The sequence below is a fragment of the Rhinatrema bivittatum genome, chromosome 3, assembly GCF_901001135.1.
Source record: "Rhinatrema bivittatum chromosome 3, aRhiBiv1.1, whole genome shotgun sequence".
NCBI classification, from domain to species: Eukaryota; Metazoa; Chordata; class Amphibia; order Gymnophiona; family Rhinatrematidae; genus Rhinatrema; species Rhinatrema bivittatum.
In genome coordinates this window covers 174,571,887-174,596,092 of record NC_042617.1, presented here as the reverse complement: position 1 = coordinate 174,596,092, position 24,206 = coordinate 174,571,887, and the positions used below count along the sequence as shown (strand labels likewise).

Below are 24,206 nucleotides of genomic sequence, written 5' to 3'. Positions count from 1 at the left end.
AAGGCATTTCCATTAGAAAGTATTGTTAACCCAGCTGCTAGAAGCAGATAGTTCTCTAGATTTCTTTTCTGAAGGACAATATTGTTTGGTTCAAACACATTTCATTGGTTCTGAACCAATGAATTGGTTGATGTATGATGTGCACCTTGGCTGGTTTGCAGTGTGCCTCCTTTAAGAAACTATGGGAAGATGCTCCACTAGAAGGAGTATATCTGAAATCTTTATAAACTGATGTTCATGGTTTCAGCAGGAGAAGATTCAGAGGCAACCACCAGAAAGCAGGTATGCCCAGAGTGCCTCTCCTCAAGGAAAGGACTCTGCAGGGGCTTTCCCCCTCAAGGGAAAAGGCCTGAGGATAGAGTGTTTCTCCCCAAGGGGAAGTAACTAGGGGATTGGGAGTTGGTCCTGAAGATTTAGAGGTGAGTTGGGGATACACAGCCCATGGAAGGTCCCAGAGCAGTGTTGCAGTCCAGAAGGGCTAAAGCTGGAGACGCCAAGGATCCCTTGTTTTTGGCCCCAAGGAGTGTTCCTATGACATCCCAGGAGGATACCAAGTGGCTCCAGGATGGTAATATTCTATCTCCATAGCGCGTTCCCTATGCGCAACTTGAACAGATAACTTAACCAGGATCCTAAGCAGAGAAGCAGTGTTTTGGTGACTGAAATTATTCAAGACCACTGGTGGGTCAACTAGAAGGCAGATTTCTCCCAAGGAAAAAAGAGATCTTGTTAACTGGGATAGGCCACAGTGGAGGTATTTTGCTGAAGGGTGCAGGGACCCTAAGCCATGGGGTTCAATGCAGAAGAAGAGGTGTCCTACTGATATATATCTACTTTGAAGGAAGGCGTGGTTGCTCCTAGAGACTGTAAATAACTCTTGTTTATTTTTTTTGCTACTCTGGAGTATATTTTGAGACAAATGCCCGAATTTTAAAAGTCCAGCACATGTAAAAACCAGGGGCTATGCATGTGGCTGGGCCATGCGCGCGCCGAGTGCATTTTTGAAAGGGCCCGGCCATGCGCGTATCCCCCAATATGCACAGAAGTGCCGGGCCAACAAAAAGGGGCGGGCTGGGGAGTGGAGTGGGGCAGGCAGAGGCCGGCCCGAACAGCGGCCATTAGGCCCTGTCCCGGGGAAGTGCACGCTGGCAGCCAGCTGGTGTGCGTAACTTACTTCTGCTCCAAAGGAGCAAGTAAGTTAAATAAACAAACAAAAAAATAGGGTAGATAGGTAGGGGTTAGGGGTCAGGGAGGAGAGGGGAAAAGGTAAGAAGGTTATAAAGTAGCCACATCCATGTACATGCGCCGGGAACTGCGCGCACATGGACGCACGTGCAGCTGTTTCAAAATTGACCCCACTATTGTTTGAAAAATTTCCATAATTCTACTCTATTTTCCTTGGACTGTAACAATAAATTCTACTCTTGTTCTCCAAGTCACAGTGTGGACCTTGAGTTTATTTTTGTAAATCTCCCCCTGGGCCTCCCAGAAGATTTCTGATCTCCATCTGTGATCCCTGGTGGACAGAGACTGATCCCCGGGCTGCAGCAGTGTCACTCACCACCTCTGCAGCCTCAAAGGTGACACCCGAGAAAAGGGGGAGGTTACATGAAGATATCGGCAACCAGTACAGTCTGAACCACACAAATCAAGACAGATAAAATGAGGACATTTCTGGAGGGCTGGATGAGATTAGCTGCTGATCTACAGGCTGACCAGAGCTGACTGAAAACACCAGGCAAAAACTCCCAGGCATTCCTGGTTCCAAGTCAGAGGTTAACCCTTTAAAGCCAGCTGCATTATCTACAGCAGAAGCTGTGAATGTGTAGGCTGACTACCAGTTGGCAGTACAACAGCAAACAAGAAACATATGTAAACAGTTCACTAAGTGTCTCTTAAAAGTTATTAATGATTATTCCCCCATAATTTTGGGGAAATTCAGGATTCGAAGATTAAGATGCCTTGATACGTTCTCCAGTACTTCATTGCTTTGGTACAAACTACAAAGCCCCTTGCTCCTGGATCAAAATATCCTGAACACTCTGGATTTTCTCGACCTCTTGTTTAAGAGTGGTTAACGTATTTCCATGCGCAGTCAGTAAGAAATCAAGATTAGAAATTTGAGATTCTAACTTTAAAATAAGGGAATCCAATTTAAGTGAGAAGCAACAAGAACGTGGCCAAACTTAGCCAAAAGTTCCCAAAGTGAATAACATTTTATTCACTCAAACGGGGAATCTTAAACAGTAAAAGACCTCCCATGGATCCAGAACTCTCACCTCCTTTTGCTGATGCTGGCCTGTAGTAGCATCAAAATCTGAGATAGAATTTGTCATCTAGGGAGTTGCTTCAGTCACATCTAGTGCAGGTGAGGTAGAAACAGACTCTTTTTAGGCCCCCACCAGCATGTTTGCAGAAGCAAAATTAGCATTCTACACTGCCGTTGCCATCTGGGAGGGGTCATGCCTTGGAGTCAGCAGCTCATTTTGATAATGGGGGGGGGGGGGGGGGGGGGGGGCGCTAAGGGAAACCTCATCCCCAAGTGAGATCGGTGTTCCTCTGCTGGAACTCACAACAGGAATCCTTACCATCCTATGAAGAGGCCGAGGACACAAAGGATGAGATTAACAGCTGGTGCCTGAAGTGAGAGGATTTGGTGGAAAACATCCTCACTCTCCCCTTATGCTTTGAAGGCATAATTCCAAAAGAAACAAGAATTTGGCAAGCATACACACAGCGTCCTTATTCAGGCAACCATCTTGATTCTCTTCCATCATTACAGGCAGATTGATCACCAAACAGGAAAGAGAACCATAAGTCATTATCTCTAATGGCCTCAAGATAGCCAGTCAGTGTGACAAAGCAGTTGGGAATAAGAACATAAGACTTGCCATACTGGGTCAGACCAAAGGTCCATCAAGCCCAGCATCCTGTTTCCAACAGTGGCCAAGCCAGGTCACAAGTACCTGGCAGGATCCCAAGGGGAGCATAGTTTCCAAGCTGCTTATCCCAAGAATAAGCAGTGCATTTCTGCAACTCTACCTTAATAATGGCTAATGGACTCTTCTTCCAGGAACTTGTCCAAACCTTTTTTAAACACAGCTACAATATGGGCATTGGGCATCCAAATGGCAGATGAAATTTAATGTGCATAAGTGCAAGGTGATGCATATAGGGAAAAATAACCCATGCTATAATTACACAATGTTGGGTTCCATATTAGGAACTACCATCCAAGAAAGAGATCTAGGCATTATAGTGGATAACACATTGAAATCATCGGTTCAGTCTGCTGCGGCAGTCAAAAAAACAAACAGAATGTTGGGAATTATTAGAAAGGGAATGGTGAATAAAACGGAAAATGTCATAATGCCTCTGTATCACTCCATGGCGAGACCGCACCTTGAATACTGTGTACAATTCTTGTTGCCGCATCTAAAAAAAGATATAATTGCGATGGAAAAGGTACAGAGAAGGGTGACCAAAATGATAAGGGGAATGGAACAGCTCCCCTATGAGGAAAGACTAAAGAGGTTAGGACTTTTCAGCTTGGAGAAGAGACGGCTGAGAGGGGATATGAATGAGGTCTATAAAATCATGAGAGGTCTAGAACGGGTAAATATGAATCGTTATTTACTCTTTCGGATAATAAAAGGACTAGGGGGCACTCCATGAAGTTAGCATGTGGCACATTTAAAACTAATCAGAGAAAATTCTTTTTCACTCAACTCACAATTAAAATCTGGAATTTGTTGCCAGAGGATGTGCTTAGTGCAGTTAGTGTAGCTGTGTTTAAAAAAGGATTGGATAAGTTCTTGGAGGAGAAGTCCATTACCTGCTATTAATTAAGTTGACTTAGAAAATAGCCACTGCTATTACTAGCAATAGTAACATGGAACAGACTTAATTAGGTACTTGCCAAGTTCTTATGGCCTGGATTGGCCACTGTTGGAGACCGGATGCTGGGCTTGATGGCCCCTTGGTCTGACCCAGTACGGCATGTTCTTATGTTCTTATAGTTTTCATAACATCCTCTGGCAATAAATTTCAGAGCTTAATTATGCATTAAGTAAAAAAATATTTTCTCTTATTAGTTTTAAATGTATTACCTAGTAACTTTATTGTGTGTCCCCTGGTCTTACTCTTTCGAAAGAGTAAACAACTGACTAATGTTTACTGATTCCGTTACACTCATTTTATAGCCCTCTATTATATCTCCCCTCAGCCATCTCTTCTCCAAGCTGAAGAGTCCTAACCTTTTTAGCATTTCATCATAGGGAAATTGTTCCATCCTCTTTATCATTTTGGTCGCCCTTCTTTGCACTTTTTCTAATTCTGCTAATAATATACTTTGGTGCATAAAGAGAGGCATCCCTAGTAGAAAGAGTAATATCATGTCTATACAGCTCTCTGGTGAGAACCCACCTTGAGGACTGTGATCAGCTTTGGAGACCATGTCTACAAAAAAACATTGATAAAGTAGAGGTAATTCAAAAGTAGGCCACTATAGTAACATAGTAAATGAAGGCAGATAAACAACAAAATGGTCCATCCAGTAAGATATCTAGGGTAATAACTGCCACTCAGTGCAGGTCCCCCCCCCCCCCCCAATGCCTTTTTAGAAGCACAATGCAGCCCTTTCATTGCTATTTTTGGGCTGAATTGCTGCTCTGCACAGATTAGCCTAGTACAGGGGTAGGAATCTCCAATCTGTGAGTGCCAAAAGCTGGTCGAGATTTTACAATACCCACAGTGAATATTTATTTATTTATTTATTTGTATGTTTTTATATAACGAAGTTTAGCGATGGTCTTCTCTCCGGTTTACAGGTATAACAACAGTTTACATGAAAGATCAACGGTTTACATTAATAACTGAGGGAGTTGGCGCAGGCCTTCACTCCGAGATACAAGTAAAAACAGAGGTTTACAAAAACAGGCAAACGGATTACATAGTAACTGTGGGAGGGGTTATAACAAGAGATTATATGAACAGTCATACTATGTACATTAATACCAAAGGGGTATGTCATGGTAATTATGTCATCTAATTTTAGTGGTTTCACAGCGCGGTGATGTCTCGTATTGAGTATAATTTACAAGTGAGTAACAGCAGTTGGTAGTAATAGGCTCAACCGGTTCTGATGTTAGGTATAAAGGTTGGGAAGAGTTAGTGGGTAATAAAGTGCTTAGCGGTGATTATTTTTCTTGGGTAGGGTAGAGTAATAGTTTATCCTATCCCTTCTTTGTAGGCTTGTCTGAATAGCCAGGTTTTGAGTAGTTTTCTAAATATTTTTGTGTTGTTCTGTAGTCTCAGGTTTTCCGGTAGGGTGTTCCAGAGGCGAGGACCGGCTATTGATATTGCTCTTTTTCTTACGGTAGTGAGTTTGGCAGTTGTGACTGATGGGATGTCTAGCTGTGCTTTGTTTGTTGATCTAGTGTTGCGTTGAGTATTGTGTTTTTGTATAATGGAGTTTAGGCAGGCGCTTTCACTGTTGTGTATTGCATTGTGAAAGATGGTTGGTATTTTGAATTCGATTCTTTTTTCTATGGGTAGCCAATGTAGTCCTTTTAGAACAGGGGTGATGTGGTCCGTTTTTTTGCAGCCGGTGAGTATTCTGGCTGTGGCATTCTGTAGTATTTGGAGTGGTCGAGTAGTTGATTTGGGTAGGCCTATCAGGAGTGAGTTGCAATAATCGAAGCTTGTAAATATCAGGGACTGGAGAATGCAAACAGAGCATGCAAATGTATCTCATGACTATTCAATGTCGATCATGCATCTCATGACTATTCTGTGTGAATCATGACCCCTAGTTTTAGATGTTTCTTTCAGATGGAAAAGTTTGCTTTTGGTGCAAGGCTTTTTTTCAGGGATACATGCCGTTATTGAGTACTAGCACCTTTTTTCTCTACCTGCTTGATTTGCCCTGTGGTGCTTAAAAAAAAAAAAAATCATCCTGCATGTGAGCACCAGTACCTTTTCTTCTAGAAAGAGAGCACAGTCTATAAGGTATTTAAATGTCTGCCATATGTCCCTCTCTCTTTTCTCCTCTAGGGTATACATATTTGCGTCCTTCAGTCTCATCTCATGACTTTTGGTACAGGCCCCGCACCATTTTGGTTGCTTTTCTCTGGTCCGCCTCTAGTCTCCCTTTTTGATATTCAGCCTCCAGAATTGAACATAGTACTCTAGGTGAGGCCTTAAGTCTCTCTATGCATGGCTTGCAACACACAGCCAGGCACAGAGAGATTAATGAAGGGAAACAGAAGGGAATGAAAAGATATGATATAAACATTCAAATATCTAGTAAAGGAAATAAAATACAGAAGATAGTGCTTTTCATAGAATGAAAAGCTCAATGACAAAGGGTCAGAATCTGAAGCTGAAGGAAGACCGGTTCAAAAGGAAGGTGAGAATGCACTTTTTCACTAGGAGGGTGATAGACACCTGGAACAGAGATGCAAGGAGCAATAACAGTGGTTCAATAATGCGCAAAGTAGCGATCCAGGGCAGAGGTAGCGATCCAGGGCAGAGGTTCCGCTCCACTTCCTTATTCTCTCTAGCTTTTTTACTCATTCCCTTCCCCAACTTCACTACTTTTTCCCCCTGGTGGGCAACAGCTATGATCTCTCTTTTTGGTGAAACCACCCCCCCCCCCCCCCACACACACACACACACTCACAAGAGATGGAGGTTTGAGCATGCTATCATTTAAGTGAACTGCAGTAGAAAAAAAAGAGAACAATGCAGCTATGTAACTTGAGCTGCCAGCCCAGGGAAACCCAAAACACCCCTTACTGTGAAGGTGCTTAACTGACCATTGAATAGATGACTCATAGATTCAGGTAGGGGATTTGCATGTCACAGCCCCCTGGATTACTGCTGGTAATTTTGTAGGAAATATCACTAAAAATCAAAAGATTCAAACTCCTAAATTACAGAACTAGGACTGGGAAAGGGATTTATGAGAGAAATGTACTGGAGAACAGTCCTAGGAAGCAGATTCTTACCCTAACAAAGGGTATCAGACACTTGGATGCCGAGTTCCCAGAAAACAGAGGGGGATGAACAGGCAGGATGAAGGAGTGTGCACACAGTCTCTCTCCATGGTCCTGCCTGGGTCTTGGCCTTTTGGCTGAGAGAAAGTGACCCATACAGAGTCAGACAACAGATAAAGCAAAAACCAGGCTGAGAGAAGGTGACTTATTCAGGCTGGATAACAGCACATGACTGACCATGAGCTTAGCAGAGCTAAAATCACTAAAAGCTGAGACTGCAGAGGGCCACAACCACTGAAATCTAAAACAGCCATGAGCCAAGTGGAGCTATAAACCCAAGCCAGGGAAAACCTTCCTACCGAGGGAGAAGAACTGAAGGACAGCAGCAGGCTTGGAGATGGAGTGGTCCCTCCCTTGAGTGAGGGGACCCCAGCAGGAGATCTGAAGAACAAACAGTCCCCCTTGAGCAAGGGGACCCCAGTGGCAGTCCAGGAGATGGAATCGGGTTTCCCAGGAGGGCGTGGACCCCAGCGGCAATTCAGGAGGTAGAGTCTGGTCCCCCAGGAGGGCATGGACCCCAGCAGCAGTCCAGGAAGTGGAATTGGGTCCCCCCCAGAAAGGCGTGGACCCCAGAAACAGACCAGGAGGTGGAGTTGGGTCTCTAAGCAGAGTAGAAGGAGACAGTTTAGATACAACGGACCTGCTCAGGCCAACACTGCCCACCCACCCAGTTACAATCTTTTCACATGGATGAGACTTGGAATAAAGTGTGTGTGGGGGGGGGGAGGATAATAATAATACTTGAGTAATCAGGAACGCAAGAGGTCCCGTCTATTCTATTTGGTGGAATACTATGGGGGCAAACAACCCCAAATTGCCAAATATTAAATGCTCTTGCTACCTTGTAGAAATGTGTATAGTTGTGTAGAACGAGACTATTAACCACGAGTAGATAAGTGTGCTGTTTGACATCCTATTAGCTATGTACATAGTCATGTAGAAATGTATATGTTTGTATAGTCTATTAAACCTGTATATATTTGTACATACTGTCAGCCTTGTTCACAATCCCATTTGTTTTCCTGTGGTGAAGGAAGGGAAATCCCACCCACTAACACCTTCTTCCCCAGGTGGAGGCACCAGGCGCCAAGAACGTGAGGACCAACGGAGTCTGCCTTAGGGGGGCTCCTGTCAGGTCGGTCCCGGACCAGGAACACCCCATGAGGTAAGAGGTTATGGGGGTGTTACAATGGGTAGGGACCTAGCAGCAGTAGGAACTCCTATTGGGCTGAAGCCTGAGGGTAGTAGGTCTTCCTGAGCCATAGAATACCACATTGACTGTTCCCATGCCCAGTGTTGCCATAGAGTAAGCAGCAACCTTCTTGGACCCCTCCACAGCAGAAGTAGCTTCTCTCCCTGGCCATCTGAAAGAGATGACTGGATAAGCTGTGGCATAATTGCAATGACGACATTACATTCTGGCAGTTCCCTCCTTCATGAGCTTGCAGTGCCCCCATGGCACTGAGACTCAACAGCATAACCATTTTTCCTTCTCTGATTGGGACGTCAGTGTGCCCCTCTTCAAGTCTGGTCAATCCCCCCAGTTTACTCACCCCTAGTGTTAGACTGTGTGTGTGTATGAGAGCATGTTGGTGCGATCTGGTCCTACTGGACCAGGGACATAGGGTGACTGCTGAAGTTTGTGGTGCATCAGAAAATTTGCTGCTGTCATGTGCCCTAGTATACCTTCCTACATTTCCCTGTGAGTACTACTTTGATGCAAAAAGCCTATCAAATTTATGCTCACAGCAACCCAATCCTTAGAGGGAATATCAGCTAATCCCTTAAAATAATCACCTAATCTACTAACAGCGGTTAAAATAAAATATGTGAATGAAAAAATATTTTCTGCAAGAACATTTCTTGCTTTCTGTATGCAAGTAAAAATAATAAAGAGCAAACTTCTGTTTAGAATAGAAATGAGGAAGAGATAACCGTGTCATTGTAAAAGCCAGTGATAAGTGCCATCATTTTCACAGCAAGAATTAAAGTTACACAAAAATTGAACCTTTAAAATACAGACAGACCCTCAAAGACAGAATAGAAATGTGCCAACAAAAATTGAACTGGAAACCACAAGCTCAACTGTGTTATGCAATGCAACAATGAAAAAACAGAAACATCATCATTCCTCTCAAAACAACAAGCAATAAAATTGGAGATATAAAACATTCATAATATTATTTATTTTATTTATTTATTTAAGGATTTTTATATACCGGGGCACGTTAGAAACATCACCTCGGTTCACAGTGTAACATAACATAGCAACAAGCTTTACAATAGTTTAAAGTCTAACAGAGATAAATCTAAGAGGGTAGGCAGAGATAATATGTGGGAGAACTTCGTGCTTTTAGGTAAAGCAATTAAACAAAAGAGTCTATTTATTCACTCTTAACATGTGAAGATATATCTAACAATTAGATATGTCTAACAATTAACTATTAACATGAGAAAAGGGATATAAGTGGAAAGAGTTTGGGAGAACCATGCTAATAAAAAGAATAAATGTGAAAACAGACTATGAACATCAAATAATTTAAAAACATGTGTTCTAATATTTCCCAAAACACCAATAAAATATTTCAAAAACATCTGATAAATAAAACATCCAATAATTAATGTTCCAATATTAAACAAAATATATATTTAAAAACAATAGAAACATCAAATTACACCCAATAATTAAAACTAATAAAGACTAAAAAATCTCCTGCTCTCTATAACTGGAATCTTTTGATTTCCGGTCATCCTGAGATCACTGTGCATTAGGGGAGGTAGGGCTACAGAAACTACCTTCTTTCCCTCCCTCCCTCACACACACACACATACTAAAACATTCATTCTTCCAGACACTCCCTCTCTCCTATATGTGCGAATGCTTTAACACCCTTTCTCTCACACACACACAAGCACCATGTTTCATACACACACGGGCGGATTTAAAAAACCCTGCTCGCGTAAATCCGCCCGGATTTACGCGAGCAGGGCCTTGCGCGCCAGCGTGCCTATTTTGCATAGGCCGCCGGCGAGCGCAGAGCCCTGGGACACGCGTAGGTCCCGGGGTTTTTCGAAGGGGGCGTGTCGGGGGCAGGACCGGATGACGCAGCGTTTTGGTGGCGGGATGCGGTGTTTCGGGGGCATGGCGCCGGCCCGAGGGCGTGGTCCAGGCCTCCGGACCAGCCCCCGGGTCAGAAGACGGCGTGTCAGCAGTCCGCTGGCGCGCGTAGATTTACGTCTGCTTCTCGCAGGCGTAAATCTAGGGACAAAGGTAAGGGGGGGGTTTAGATAGGGCCGGGGGGGGTGGGTTAGATAGGGGAAGGGAGGGGAAGGTGAGGGGAGGGCGAAAGGAAGTTCCCTCCGAGGCCGCTCCGATTTCGGAGCGGCCTCGGAGGGAACGGAGGCAGGCTGCGCGGCTCGGCGCGCGCAGGCTGCCCAAAATCGGCAGCCTTGCGCGCGCCGATCCAGGATTTTAGAGGATACGTGCGGCTATGCGCGTATCTTATAAAATCCAGCGTACTTTTGTTTGCGCCTGCTGCGCAAACAAAAGTATGCAATCGCGCTTTTTAAAAAAATCTACCCCACAGTGGGGCGGATTTTAAAACCCCTGCGCGCGTAAATCCGGCCGGATTTACGCGCGCAGGGCCCTCCTGCGCCGGCGTGCCTATTGTGCATAGGCCGCCGGCGCGCGCAGAGCCCCGGGACTTGCGTAAGTCCCAGGGATTTCGAAAAGGGGCGTGTTGGGGGCGTGTCGGGGGCGCGTCTAGAATGACGCGGCGTTTCGGGGGCGTGACGTGGCATTTCGGGGGCGTGATGCGGCATTTGGGGGCGGGCCTGGGGGCATGGCGCCGGCCCGGGGGCGTGGTCGAGGCCTCTGGACCAGTCCCCGGGTCGGATGATGGCGCGCCAGCAGTCTGCTGGCGCGCGTAGATTTACGTCTGCTTCTCGCAGGCGTAAATCTAGGGACAAAGGTAAGGGGGGGGGTTTAGATAGGGCCGGGGGGGGGGGTTAGATAGGGGAAGGGAGGGGAAGGTGAGGGGAGGGCGAAAGGAAGTTCCCTCCGAGGCCGCTCCGATTTCGGAGCGGCCTCGGAGGGAACAGAGGCAGGCTGCGCGGCTCGGCGCGCGCAGGCTGCCCAAAATCGGCAGCCTTGCGCGCGCCGATCCAGGATTTTAGAGGATACGTGCGGCTATGCGCGTATCTTATAAAATCCAGCGTACTTTTGTTTGCGCCTGCTGCGCAAACAAAAGTATGCAATCGCGCTTTTTAAAAAAATCTACCCCACAGTGGGGCGGATTTTAAAACCCCTGCGCGCGTAAATCTGGCCGGATTTACGCGCGCAGGGCCCTCCTGCGCCGGCGTGCCTATTGTGCATAGGCCGCCGGCGCGCGCAGAGCCCCGGGACTTGCGTAAGTCCCAGGGATTTCGAAAAGGGGCGTGTTGGGGGCGTGTCGGGGGCGCGTCCAGAATGACGCGGCGTTTCGGGGGCGTGACGTGGCATTTCGGGGGCGTGATGCGGCATTTGGGGGCGGGCCTGGGGGCATGGCGCCGGCCCGGGGGCGTGGTCGAGGCCTCCGGACCAGTCCCCGGGTCGGATGATGGCGCGCCAGCAGTCCGCTGGCGCGCGTAGATTTACGTCTGCTTCTCGCAGGCGTAAATCTAGGGACAAAGGTAAGGGGGGGGTTTAGATAGGGCCGGGGGGGTGGGTTAGATAGGGGAAGGGAGGGGAAGGTGAGGGGAGGGCGAAAGGAAGTTCCCTCCGAGGCCGCTCCGATTTCGGAGCGGCCTCGGAGGGAACAGAGGCAGGCTGCGCGGCTCGGCGCGCGCAGGCTGCCCAAAATCGGCAGCCTTGCGCGCGCCGATCCAGGATTTTAGAGGATACGTGCGGCTATGCGCGTATCTTATAAAATCCAGCGTACTTTTGTTTGCGCCTGCTGCGCAAACAAAAGTATGCAATCGCGCTTTTTAAAAAAATCTACCCCACAGTGGGGCGGATTTTAAAACCCCTGCGCGCGTAAATCCGGCCGGATTTACGCGCGCAGGGCCCTCCTGCGCCGGTGTGCCTATTGTGCATAGGCCGCCGGCGCGCGCAGAGCCCCGGGACTTGCGTAAGTCCCAGGGATTTCGAAAAGGGGCGTGTTGGGGGCGTGTCGGGGGCGCGTCTAGAATGACGCGGCGTTTCGGGGGCGTGACGTGGCATTTCGGGGGCGTGATGCGGCATTTGGGGGCGGGCCTGGGGGCATGGCGCCGGCCCGGGGGCGTGGTCGAGGCCTCCGGACCAGTCCCCGGGTCGGATGATGGCGCGCCAGCAGTCCGCTGGCGCGCGTAGATTTACGTCTGCTTCTCGCAGGCGTAAATCTAGGGACAAAGGTAAGGGGGGGGTTTAGATAGGGCCGGGGGGGTGGGTTAGATAGGGGAAGGGAGGGGAAGGTGAGGGGAGGGCGAAAGGAAGTTCCCTCCGAGGCCGCTCCGATTTCGGAGCGGCCTCGGAGGGAACAGAGGCAGGCTGCGCGGCTCGGCGCGCGCAGGCTGCCCAAAATCGGCAGCCTTGCGCGCGCCGATCCAGGATTTTAGAGGATACGTGCGGCTATGCGCGTATCTTATAAAATCCAGCGTACTTTTGTTTGCGCCTGCTGCGCAAACAAAAGTATGCAATCGCGCTTTTTAAAAAAATCTACCCCACAGTGGGGCGGATTTTAAAACCCCTGCGCGCGTAAATCCGGCCGGATTTACGCGCGCAGGGCCCTCCTGCGCCGGCGTGCCTATTGTGCATAGGCCGCCGGCGCGCGCAGAGCCCCGGGACTTGCGTAAGTCCCAGGGATTTCGAAAAGGGGCGTGTTGGGGGCGTGTCGGGGGCGCGTCTAGAATGACGCGGCGTTTCGGGGGCGTGATGCGGCATTTGGGGGCGGGCCTGGGGGCATGGCGCCGGCCCGGGGGCGTGGTCGAGGCCTCCGGACCAGTCCCCGGGTCGGATGATGGCGCGCCAGCAGTCCGCTGGCGCGCGTTGATTTACATCTGCTTTGGGCAGGCGTAAATCACGAAATAAAGGTAGGGGAGGGTTTAGATAGGGCCGGGGGGGTGTGTGAGGCAGGGGAAGGCAGGGGAAGGGGAGGGCAGGCGAAAAGAAAGTTCCCTCCGAGGCTGCTCTGATTTCGGAGCGGCCTCGGAGGGAACGGAGGCAGGCAGCGCGGCTCGGCGTGCGCAGGCTGCCCAAAATCGGCAGCCTTGTGCGCGCCGATCCCGGATTTTATAGGATACGCGTGGCTACACGCGTATCTTATAAAATCCAGCGTACTTTTGTTGGCACCTGGTGCGCCAACAAAAGTACGTGATCGCGTATGTTTTAAAGATCTACCTCAGTGTGTGTATGTGCATGTATGTGCACATGCCTGTCAGAGCCTGTGTGTGACATAAAAGCTCTCTCACACACACATGCATACAGGATCTCACAGACCCACAATATACACACACAGTCTAAACACACACACATACACACCCAGTGCCTCTTACAAAGATATACACACCCACAAGCTGTCACACAGACATACATACACACAGGAATGCAAGATCTCGCACAAAGACACACAGACATGCACACAGGCTCTCACACAGATACACAAGCTCGTGCTTCCCTGGGACAGTGTCTAAAGGCACTGCCTTGCCTGCCCAGGCCCCAGCCCGCCCCTTTCTTCAGGCCCGGCACTGCTGCATGTATCTGGAGTCACGCGCATGGCTGGGCCCTTTCTAAAATTCGCTCGGCACGCGCAGGGCCCAACCACTCGCATAACCCCCAGTATTTGCATGCACAGGCCTTTTAAAATTGACTTGAAAGTGTGGTCGCACCATGGAGCAATACAGAGGCATTATGATATAATTATTATATATATTATATTATATTATATTATATTATATAATTATTATATTCTGTTTTATTCTCCATTCCTTTCCTAATATTTCCTAGCATTCTATTTGCTTTTTTGGCCTCTGCTGCACACTGAGAAGGGGATTTCAACATATTATCCACAAGGATGCCTAGATCCTTTTCCTTGGTGGTGACTCTCAAAGTGAAACCTTGCATTGTATAGCTATAATTTGGGTTGCTCTTCCCTACATGCTTCTCTTTGTACTTGTCCACATTAAATGTTTTGCCATTTGGATGCCCTGTCTCTCAGACTTGCAAGGTCCTCTTGCAATTTCTCACAATCCTCATGTGATTTAGCAACTTTGCATAATTTTGTATCTTCATCAAATTTGATTACCTCACTCATCATTCCCATCTCTAGGTCATTTATAAATATGTTAAAAAGCAGTGGTCCTAGCAAAGATCAATGGGGCACTCCATTATTCATCTTTCTCTATTGAGAAAATTGACCATTTAGCCCTACTCTCTGTTTTCTATCTTTAAACCAGTTCTCAATCCACAACAGAACATCGCCTCCTATTCCATGACTTTTTAGTTTCCTCAAGAGTCTCTCATGAGGTACTTTGTCAAACGCTTTCTGAAAATCCAGATATGCTATATCACCTAGCTCTCCTTTATTCATATGTTTATTTGTGTCTATCTATATGTTCAGTAATTTTGTTCTGTAGAATACTTTCAACCATTTTGTCCAACACTGACATCAGGCTCACCGGTCTGTAGTTTCCCGGGTCACCCGTGGAACCCTTTTAAAAACTGGTGTTACATGGCCAAACTCCAGGTACCATAGCTGATTTTAACGATAGTTTATAGATTACCAACAGTGGGTCTGCTATTTCATTTTTCAATTCCTTCAGCACTCTGGGATGTATATCATTTGGTCCAGATGATTTGCTTCTCTTTAGTCTGCCAACTGACCTAGTACATCTTCCAGGTTCACTGACATTTGTTTCATTTGTTCTAAATCATCTCCTTTAAATAGCACTTCTGGCATGGGTATCTGTTTTACATCTTCCTCAGAACTCATTCAATCTCTCCTCTATGGCCTTGTCCTCCCTTACTCCTCGATCACTTAATGGTCCAACTGACTCTTTTGCAGGCTTTCTGCTTCAAATGTACCTGAAAAAGAATTTATTACAAGTTTTTGCTTCCACAGCAAGCTTCTTTTCAAATTTTTTCTTTGCCTTTCTCATCAATGCTTTGCATCTAACTTGCCAGGACTTATGCTTTCCTGTTTTCTTCTTTTGGATCCTTTTTCCATTTTTTGAAGGATATTATTTTGATTATAATAGCCTCTCTAACCTCAACTTTTAACCATGCTGGCACTTTTTGGCCTTCCTTTCACCTTTTTTTAATGTGTGGAATACATCTGGTCTGGACTTCTAAGATAGCATTTTTAAACAACGTCCATGCCTGATGTAAACTCTTGACCTAGGCAGTTGCTCCTTTCAGTTTTTTCCTAACCATTTTTCTCATTTTCTCATAATCTCATTTTGAAAGTTAAATGCTATCGCAGTAGATTTCCTTACCATCCTCCCTCCAGTTATCAAGTCAAATTTGATCATATGATCACTATTGCCATGTGGCCCTAACACCATTACATCTTTCAATAAATCACGTGTTCCATTACGGATTAGATTTAAACTAGATCTCCCTTTGTCAGTTTTGTACTAGCTGCTCTATGAAATAGTCATTTATTTAATCTAGAAACTTTACCTCCTTAGCATGTCCTGATGTGACATTTACCCAGTCAAGAATGAGGTAATTGAAATCACCCATATTACCGTGTTGCTATTTTTTTTAGCTTCCCTAATTTCTGTTATCACTTCATCATCTGTCTGTTCAATCTGGTCAGGTGGATGGTAATACAACCCCATTGTTATTCTATTCCTCTTCTTACATGGAATTTCTATCCATAAAGATTCAACATTACATTTTATTTCCTGTAGAACTTTTATCCTTTTTGACTCTATGTCCTCTTTAACATATAGCACTATCCCTCCACCAATTTGGTCCATCCTTTCATTACGATATAATTTTTACTCTGGTCACATCAGAAAGCGTTAGATGATTTAGAGCTACTACACTAACCTGGACTCTATCATAAGAACATGCCATACTGGGTCAGACGAAAGGGTCCATCAAGCCCAGCATCCTGTTTCCAACAGTGGCCAATCCAGGCCATAAGAACCTGGCAAGTACCCAAAAACTAAATTCTTTCCATGTTACCATTGCTAGTAATAGCAGTGGCTATTTTCTAAGTCAGCTCAATTAATAGCAGGTAATGGACTTCTCCTCCAAGAACTTATCCAATCCTTTTTTAAACAGTTATATTAACTGCCCTAACCACATCTTCTGGCAACAAATTCCAGAGTTTAATTGTGCATTAAGTAAAAAAGAACTTTCTCCGATTAGTTTTAAATGTGCCACATGCTAACTTCATGGAATGCCCCCTAGTCTTTCTATTATCCGAAAGAGTAAATAACCGATTCACATCTACCCGTTCTAGACCTCTCATGATTTTAAACACCTCTATGATATCCCCCCTCAGCCGTCTCTTCTCCAAGCTGAAAAATCCTAACCTCTTTAGTCTTTCCTCATAGGGGAGCTGTTCCATACCCCTTATCATTTTGGTAGCCCTTCTCTGTACCTTCTCCATCACAATTATATCTTTTTTGAGATGCGGCGACCAGAATTGTACACAGTATTCAAGGTGTGGTCTCACCATGGAGCGATACAGAGGCATTATGACATTTTCCGTTTTATTCACCATTCTCTTTCTAATAATTCCCAACATTCTGTTTGCTTTTTTGACTGCCACAGCACACTGAACTGACGATTTTAATGTGTTATCTACTATGAAGCCTACTTGCCCTCACAAAATGTAATTCATGAACAAAGAAAGTGGGAGCACTGAGAGGAGAGGATCACCTTGCTGGTGGCTGAAAGGAATCAGTAAGTTTTTGCTTGGGACATTGTCTTTTTTTAAAGTATTGGGGCAGAGTTAACTATTTGGGAATATTATTTAGTGTGTTTGTGTGTTTGGGCTTTTAATAGTCATTAAGGTAGCGAAGAAACAAGTTAGACTGTTTGTATTTTTAAATAGTCAGTCAGTAAGGAAGCCAGTAAGCAGTAGTTAGTGTGTTTATTTTTAAAAGTCTGTAAGGCAGCTAGTAAGCAGAACTGAGTGTTTGTATTAAAAAAAAAAGTACCCAGAAACTAGAAATAAGCTAGGAGCAGTGTATACCTAAGTAAAAAGCTTGAAAAGTTCAGTTCAGTTACTTACCTTGGAAAGGTGTTGAGGTAGTGTGATTTGGTTTGAATAGGTACCAACATGTTAATCAAGAGAGCAGCGAGTTACTCTGGCTGACTAACTGAAGTGTTAAGGTCGTGTGTTTGATTTGATTAGGTACCATTGTTTGTTAATCAGCACAACAGTGAGTCACTCAGGACAACTAACTGTAGTGTAAATCCCCAAAGGGATTGTTTTGTACTAATTTACCTTAGAAGCACATTATATATTGCAAGAGAAGAGCTAAGTAACCCACATTCCAGTGAGAGCACTGAGAGGAGAGGATCACCTTGCTGGTGGCTGAAAGGAATCAGTAAGATTTGTTTGGGACATTGTCTTTTTTAAAAGTATTGGGGCAAAGTTAACTATTTGGGAATATTATTTAATGTGTTTGTGTGTTTGGGCTTTTAATAGTCAGTAAAGTAGCAAATAAACAAGTTAGACTGTTTGTATTTTTAAATAGTCAGTCAGTAAGGCAGCTAGTAAGCAGAAGTTAGTGTGTTTATTTTTAAAAGTCTGTAAGGCAGCCAGTAAGTAGAACTGAGTGTTTGTATTTAAAAAAAAAACCTGAAGTTAGACTGTTTGTATTTGCCAACCCTCTCACCCCTCGTCCACCCACCCCTAGCTCATCCTTTAATTTATAGGCAGGTGCCACTTTCACAAAAAAACAAACCAACAACAAAAACTTTATTGAGAGTTTGATCAGTCACCTGTAGGCCACTACCAGACATTTAGGTGTAGATTTTATAAATTTCCACGCGCGAACAAAAGTACGCTGGATTTTATAAGATACGTATCTTATAAAATCCGGGGTCGGCGCGCGCAAGGGGGTGCACATTTGCCCCCGGGCCTGTCCCCAAAACGCCACGTCATTTGCGGCACGCCCCTGAAACGCTGCGTCATTCGTGGCACGCCCCCCGACACCCCCCCGAAACGCCCCTCCATGCAAGCCCCGGGACTTGCGCGCGCCGCTGAGCCTATGCAAAATAGGCTCGGCGCGTGCAGGGGGGGTTTGGGGTAGGTTTTTGGGGGGTACACGCGTACCCCTTTGAAAATCTACCCCATAGTGAATTCACAAATATATTTAAAGGATATTAATTAGACACATTCCTACTCCCATAGCAACCTAAAACTTAACAAGGAACTGAACAAAATTGAGATGAAGGCAGCAGTCCAGCAGCAAGAGGGGGGCTTCCCAGTCTTTTGCATCGACTGTCACATGTATGATTTTTTAGAACGTACAGCAGTGAGTGATGACATAGACTTAATTGGCATCTCAGAGACATGGTGGAAGGAGGACAACCAATGAGATAGTGCTATACCGGGGTACAAATTATATCGCAATGACAGAGAGGAGCACCCGGGAGGCGGTGTGGCAGTGAAATCCTAAGAGAAATTAGGTAAGCTAACCAAATTGGTAGTGCGGTAAAAATGGGAGACTTCAATTACCCCAATATTAACTGGGTAAATGTATCATTGAGATACGCTAGAGAGATACAGTTACTGGATGGAATAAATGATAGCTTTATGGAGCAATTGGTTCAGGAACCGGCAAGAGAGGGAGCAATTTTAGATCTAATTCTCAGTGGAGCACAGGATTTGGTGAGAGAGGTAATGGTGGTGGGGCCACTTGGCAATAGTGATCATAATATGATCAAATTTGATTTAATGACTGGAAGAGGAACAGTGTGCAAATCCACAGTTCTCGTGCTAAACTTTCAAAAGGGAAACTTTGATAAAATAAGAAAAATAGTTAGAAAAAAACTGAAAGGAGCAGCTACAAAAGTAAAAATGTCCAAGAGGCGTGGTCATTGTTAAAAAATACCATCCTAGAAGCACAGTCCAGATGTATTCCACACATTAAGAAAAGTGGAAAGAAGGCAAAACGATTACCGGCATGGTTAAAGTGGGGGGGGGGGGGGGGGGGGTGTGAAAGAAGCTCTTTTAGCCAAAAGATCTTCATTCAAAAATTGGAAGAAGGATGCAACAGAAGAAAATAGGATAATGCATAAACGTTGGCATGTTAAATGTAAGACATTGATAAGACAGGCTAAGAGAGAATTTGAAAAGAAGTTGGCCATAGAGGCAAAACTCACAGTAAAAACATTTTTAAATATATCCGAAACAGAAAGCCTGTGAGGGAGTCAGTTGGACCGTTAGATGATCGAGGGGTTAAAGGGGCACTTAGAGAAGATAAGGCCATCGCGGAAAGATTAAATTATTTCTTTTCTTCGGTGTTTAATGAAGAGGATGTTGGGGAGGTACCCGTACTGGAGAAGGTTTTCATGGGTAATGAATCAGATGGATTGAACCAAATCACGGTGAACCTAGAAAATGTGGTAGACCTGATTGACAAACTGAAGAGTAGTAAATCACCTGGACCGGATTGTATACACCCCAGAGTTCTGAAGGAACTAAAAAAATGAAATTTCAGACCTATTAGTAAAAATTTGTAACCTATCATTAAAATCATCCATTGTACCTGAAGACTGGAGGATAGCTAATGTAACCCCAATATTTAAAAAGCGCTCCAGGGGCAATCTGGGAAACTACAGACTGGTTAGCCTGACTTCAGTGCCAGGAAAAATAGTGGAAAGTGTTCTAAACATCAAAATCACAGAACATATAGAAAGACATGGTTTAATGGAATAAAGTCAGCATGGCTTTACCCAAGGCAAGTCTTGCCTCACAAATCTGCTTCACGTTTTTGAAGGAGTTAATAAACATGTGGATATCGGTGAACCGGTAGATGTAGTGTACTTGGATTTTCAGAAGGCCTTTGACAACGTTCCTCATGAGAGGCTTCTAGGAAAAGTAAAAAGTCATGGGATAGGTGGCGATGTCCTTTCATGGATTACAAACTGGTTAAAAAACAGAAACAGAGAATAGGATTAAATGGACAATTTTCTCAGTGGAAGGGAGTGGGCAATGGAGTGCCTCAGGGATCTGTATTGGGACCCTTACTTTTCAATATATTTATAAATGATCTGGAAAGAAATATGACGAGTGAGGTAATCAAATTTGCAGATGATACAAAATTGTTCAGAGAAGTTAAATCACAAGCAGATTGTGATAAATTGCAGGAAGACCTTGTGAGAATGGAAAATTGGGCATCCAAATGGCAGATGAAATTTAATGTGGATAAGTGCAAGGTGATGCATATAGGGAAAAATAACCCATGACATAGTTACACAATGTTAGGTTCCATATTAGGTGCTACTACCCAAGAAAAAGATCTAGGCGTCATAGTGGATAACACATTGACATCGTCGGTTCAGTGTGCTGCGGCAGTCAAAAAAGCAAACAGAATGTTGGGAATTATTAGAAAGCGAATGTGAATAAAACGGATAATGTCATAATGCCTCCGTTTCGCTCCATGGTGAGACCGTACCTTGAATACTGTGTACAATTCTGCTTGCCGCATCTCAATACAGATATAATTGCGATGGAGAAGGTACAGAGAAGGGCTACCAAAATGATAAGGGGAATGGAACAGCTCCCCTATGTTATGTAAGGGTTTTTCGTGTGCCCTTGGGCCTCGGCCCGACCCCAGACAAATCTAGGACCGAATCGAGGGTTGGCGGTGTGTCCCAGCAAGGCGGGGATAAGGTCTTATCCTCTGCTGGACCTGCATGCTCCCGGAGGCAACAAGATGATGTTGGTTGATGAACAGTCCTCCGACCGTTCCCAGCCCTTTCAGACCTGCCACTTTGGATCGGCATGGAGCAGCAGGCTGGACTGAGGATGAGGGCAGACGGAGGCCTTGTGACACAAAGACATGGAGACACTGGAAGTGAATTAGGATCGTGGAAGATTCTCGACGTGATGAGGAACTTGGAAGACTCAAGACGAGACGAGAAGCTGGGAAGGTTAGACATTGGCATTGTCTCTCAGGGCGCCCTACACAGTCCACCGCGGAACTGGTCACGGACCACCCTGTCCCACTGCGTGCCCTACACAGCCTAAGGAGGCTGGTCAAGGACCATGCAGAGAGTGGGACGAGCGCAGGAAGGAATCCAGCCGATGCGAGACTCTGATGACGGAGTCGGTGTCATCCGGAGAACCACAGGAGCTGGCAGGTCAGGAAGGCTCAGGAGCACAGGACATGAATCCAGCTGCAGGCAACTCCAATGACGGAGACGTGTCACCCGGAGAACCATGGAGCTGGCAAGACAAGAAGGCTCAAGAGCGCAGGGGAACTTGGAAGGCACTGGAGAAGAACCTCAGGAAACCTGGAACATCAGGAAGCGAGACATCGGGAAACGAGACATCAGGAGACCTGGACAAGGAGCTCAGGAGACGAAGACATGGCACAAGAAGCAGATGAGACATGGAGCTCCAACGATGAACGAGAAGGACCTGACAGAGCGCTGGAAGACGGGAAACTTCCAGGAGCGAAGTAACTCCAATGCAAGGCATAGGTGAAATCTAGGAGCAGCCCTTTTATAGGGCTGAAACAAGAAACAGTCCTTAGGTGGGGCGCAGGGCATATCCGGCCATGGGCCCTTTAAATCTGGCAGGGAGCCACGGCCACAGGAAGCTGTGCAGGACCGTGGACAGCGACCCTGCACTGACCGGCTCCGGCTGCCAGGCAAGCCTAGGGACTGCGGCCTCGACGTCGACATGGAGAAGCAGGGCTGGGCCGAAGAGCAGGCCCTGACGTCGGCAGCAGCTCCTGCCACTGCAGGAGGACACGAAGGCGGAAGCGCGCGTATGTTATAAAATCCAGGGTCGGTGCGCGCAAGGGTGTGCACAATTGTGCAACTTGCGTGCACCGAGCCGCGCGGCCTGCCTCCATTCTCTCCGAGGCTGCTCCGAAATCAGAGCGCACTCGGAGGGAACTTTTCTACCACCTCCCCCCACCTTCCCCTCCTTTCCTCTATCTAACCCACCCCCCAGCCCTATCTAAATCCCCCCCTCACCTTTATTTGAGTATTTACGCCTGCCTCTGGTCAGGTGTAACTTGCGCGCACCGGCCAGCTGCCAGCGCGTGGTCCCTCGGCACGGCGGCTATTCCGGAGGCCTCGGCCCCGCCACCGGAACGCCCACAGGCTGGCGCTCCACCCCCTGCCCCGGAACGCCCCTTTTTCGAAGCACCGGGACATACGAGCGTCCCGGGGCTCAGCGCACGCAGGGGCAGGTTGGGGCAACTTTTCAGGGGTTACATGCGTAACCCTTTGAAAACCTGCTCCTGTCTATGCAATAGACATAGATGTGAAATGTAAAAAATATCTTGGAAACAATAGTCAATCAGCTAGTTTAATTGTCATATTTGAATTCAGCACAGAGCCATCAATAATAAATGGCACGTTTTATCACTGAGGCAGAATTCTAAAAATGCGTATACCAATGTATTTAGCCACATGCTGGCCTGATTTTCAAACTCAAGTTGAGCATGTAACTTAGGTTTCAAAATTGGGTTGGTGTTCTTAGGACTCTGGCTGCTGTGCAGCTGTCCTGCCTGTAAGGGCCCTCAGTGGGTCGCAGTCTGTGCGGCACTGGCTTATGCCTCAGAGACTCAGCACTGCCACTCCCATAAGAGTCGCCCTCACTTACTGATCCCTGCCTCAGCTTGGAGTCCTTCCTTGTTGTGGCCCATATTCTTGTTTGTGCCTTAGCCTTGTTGTTGTTTTGTACTTGACCTTCCTACTTGTGCACTGGCCTGCTGTTTGTTGTCTAGGTCACAGTATAGTGGCTTTTTCCAGTCTGTGTTGTACTGTCTGTTTGTCATATTTTGTGGTGCACTCCCTTGTCCTGTCTTGTGATTCTGCGTGGGAACCATTCTGTTCTAGTTTGTGGGCAGACTTGCCACCTAACGGGGAGATTTTAAATCCTCGGCACGCAGAAATCCCAGGAGATACACGCATGGCTGGGCTGTGCGCGCCGAGTGCATTTTTTAAATGACCCGGCGATGCACGTATCTCCAGGTACACACGGAAGTGCCGGGCATTTAAAAAGGGGTGGGCTCTGGGCGAGGTGGGGCCGGCTGGGACAGCACCATTTTGCACTGTTCTGGGGAAGCGAGTACTGGCAGATGGCTGGTGCGCGGAACTTACTACTGCTTAGGAGAGGAAGTAAGTTTCACAACAAAAAAAACTATGGTAGGTAGGTCGGGTTTAGGGGTCAGGAGGAGAGGAGAAAAGGGAGGAAGTTTAGGTAGGGGGATAGGGAACTGGGCAAAGGCCTGATTGCATTGCCGCGCATGTGGGCACCCACGTGGATATGCAAATGCCGATAGAAAATGTGCATGTGGGATCGGATTTTACAACATGCGCGCGTTGCCGCGCGCATGTTATAAAATCGGCACGTCCATGTGCGCGTGCCAGGAATCGTGGACGTGCGTGGCTTTAAAAATGTATCCTTTAGTGGGTACCCCCACCTTTGCTCCTGAGTGCACCTCCATTCAAGTCCTACTGGCCACCAGAACCTGTGGACTTAACCCAAGGGGGAGGTGGCCGGTCAGGCAGAAGACCCTTTTGTTACCAGCTCTGCTCTTCAATCCAACCTGCTAGTCACTCCTGTCTTGGGAGTTACCTTAACTGGCCAGTGCAGCCCTGGCAGATAGTGTGTGCTTGAAATTATGCATGCAAATCTGTAGTTAGGTATAGCACTAAAAATGTACCTGTTTGGAGATTTTTTTATATCAGCGATATATCAAATTGAATGAATGAATGAATGAATGAATGAATGAATAAAATTTCAAAACTGCACATTTGCTTAACACATGTTTTACTCTAGTTCAAGCCTTGGATAAACTTCCATGTAGTTGTCTTGTAAAGAACAGGAAGAAAACATTATGAAATATATTTTATTTTCAGTTTCTTAGATAGTGGTCTCTCAGTTCTCAGGAAAGTTTCATCATTCTTTTTGTAAGAATTAAGATGGAAACCTTGGGTAAAATTAACAATTGCAAATCAGGGACTAACCAATAAAGCTA

The 24,206-nt window shown here is 46.2% G+C and overlaps 1 protein-coding gene across 1 annotated transcript in view; it reads right to left on the bottom strand.

Moving 5' to 3' along the window:
* SMYD3 (SET and MYND domain containing 3) overlaps nt 1-24,206 on the bottom strand; it is a 1,539,893-nt gene that overhangs the window by 5,625 nt on the left and 1,510,062 nt on the right. The window lies entirely within an intron of this gene.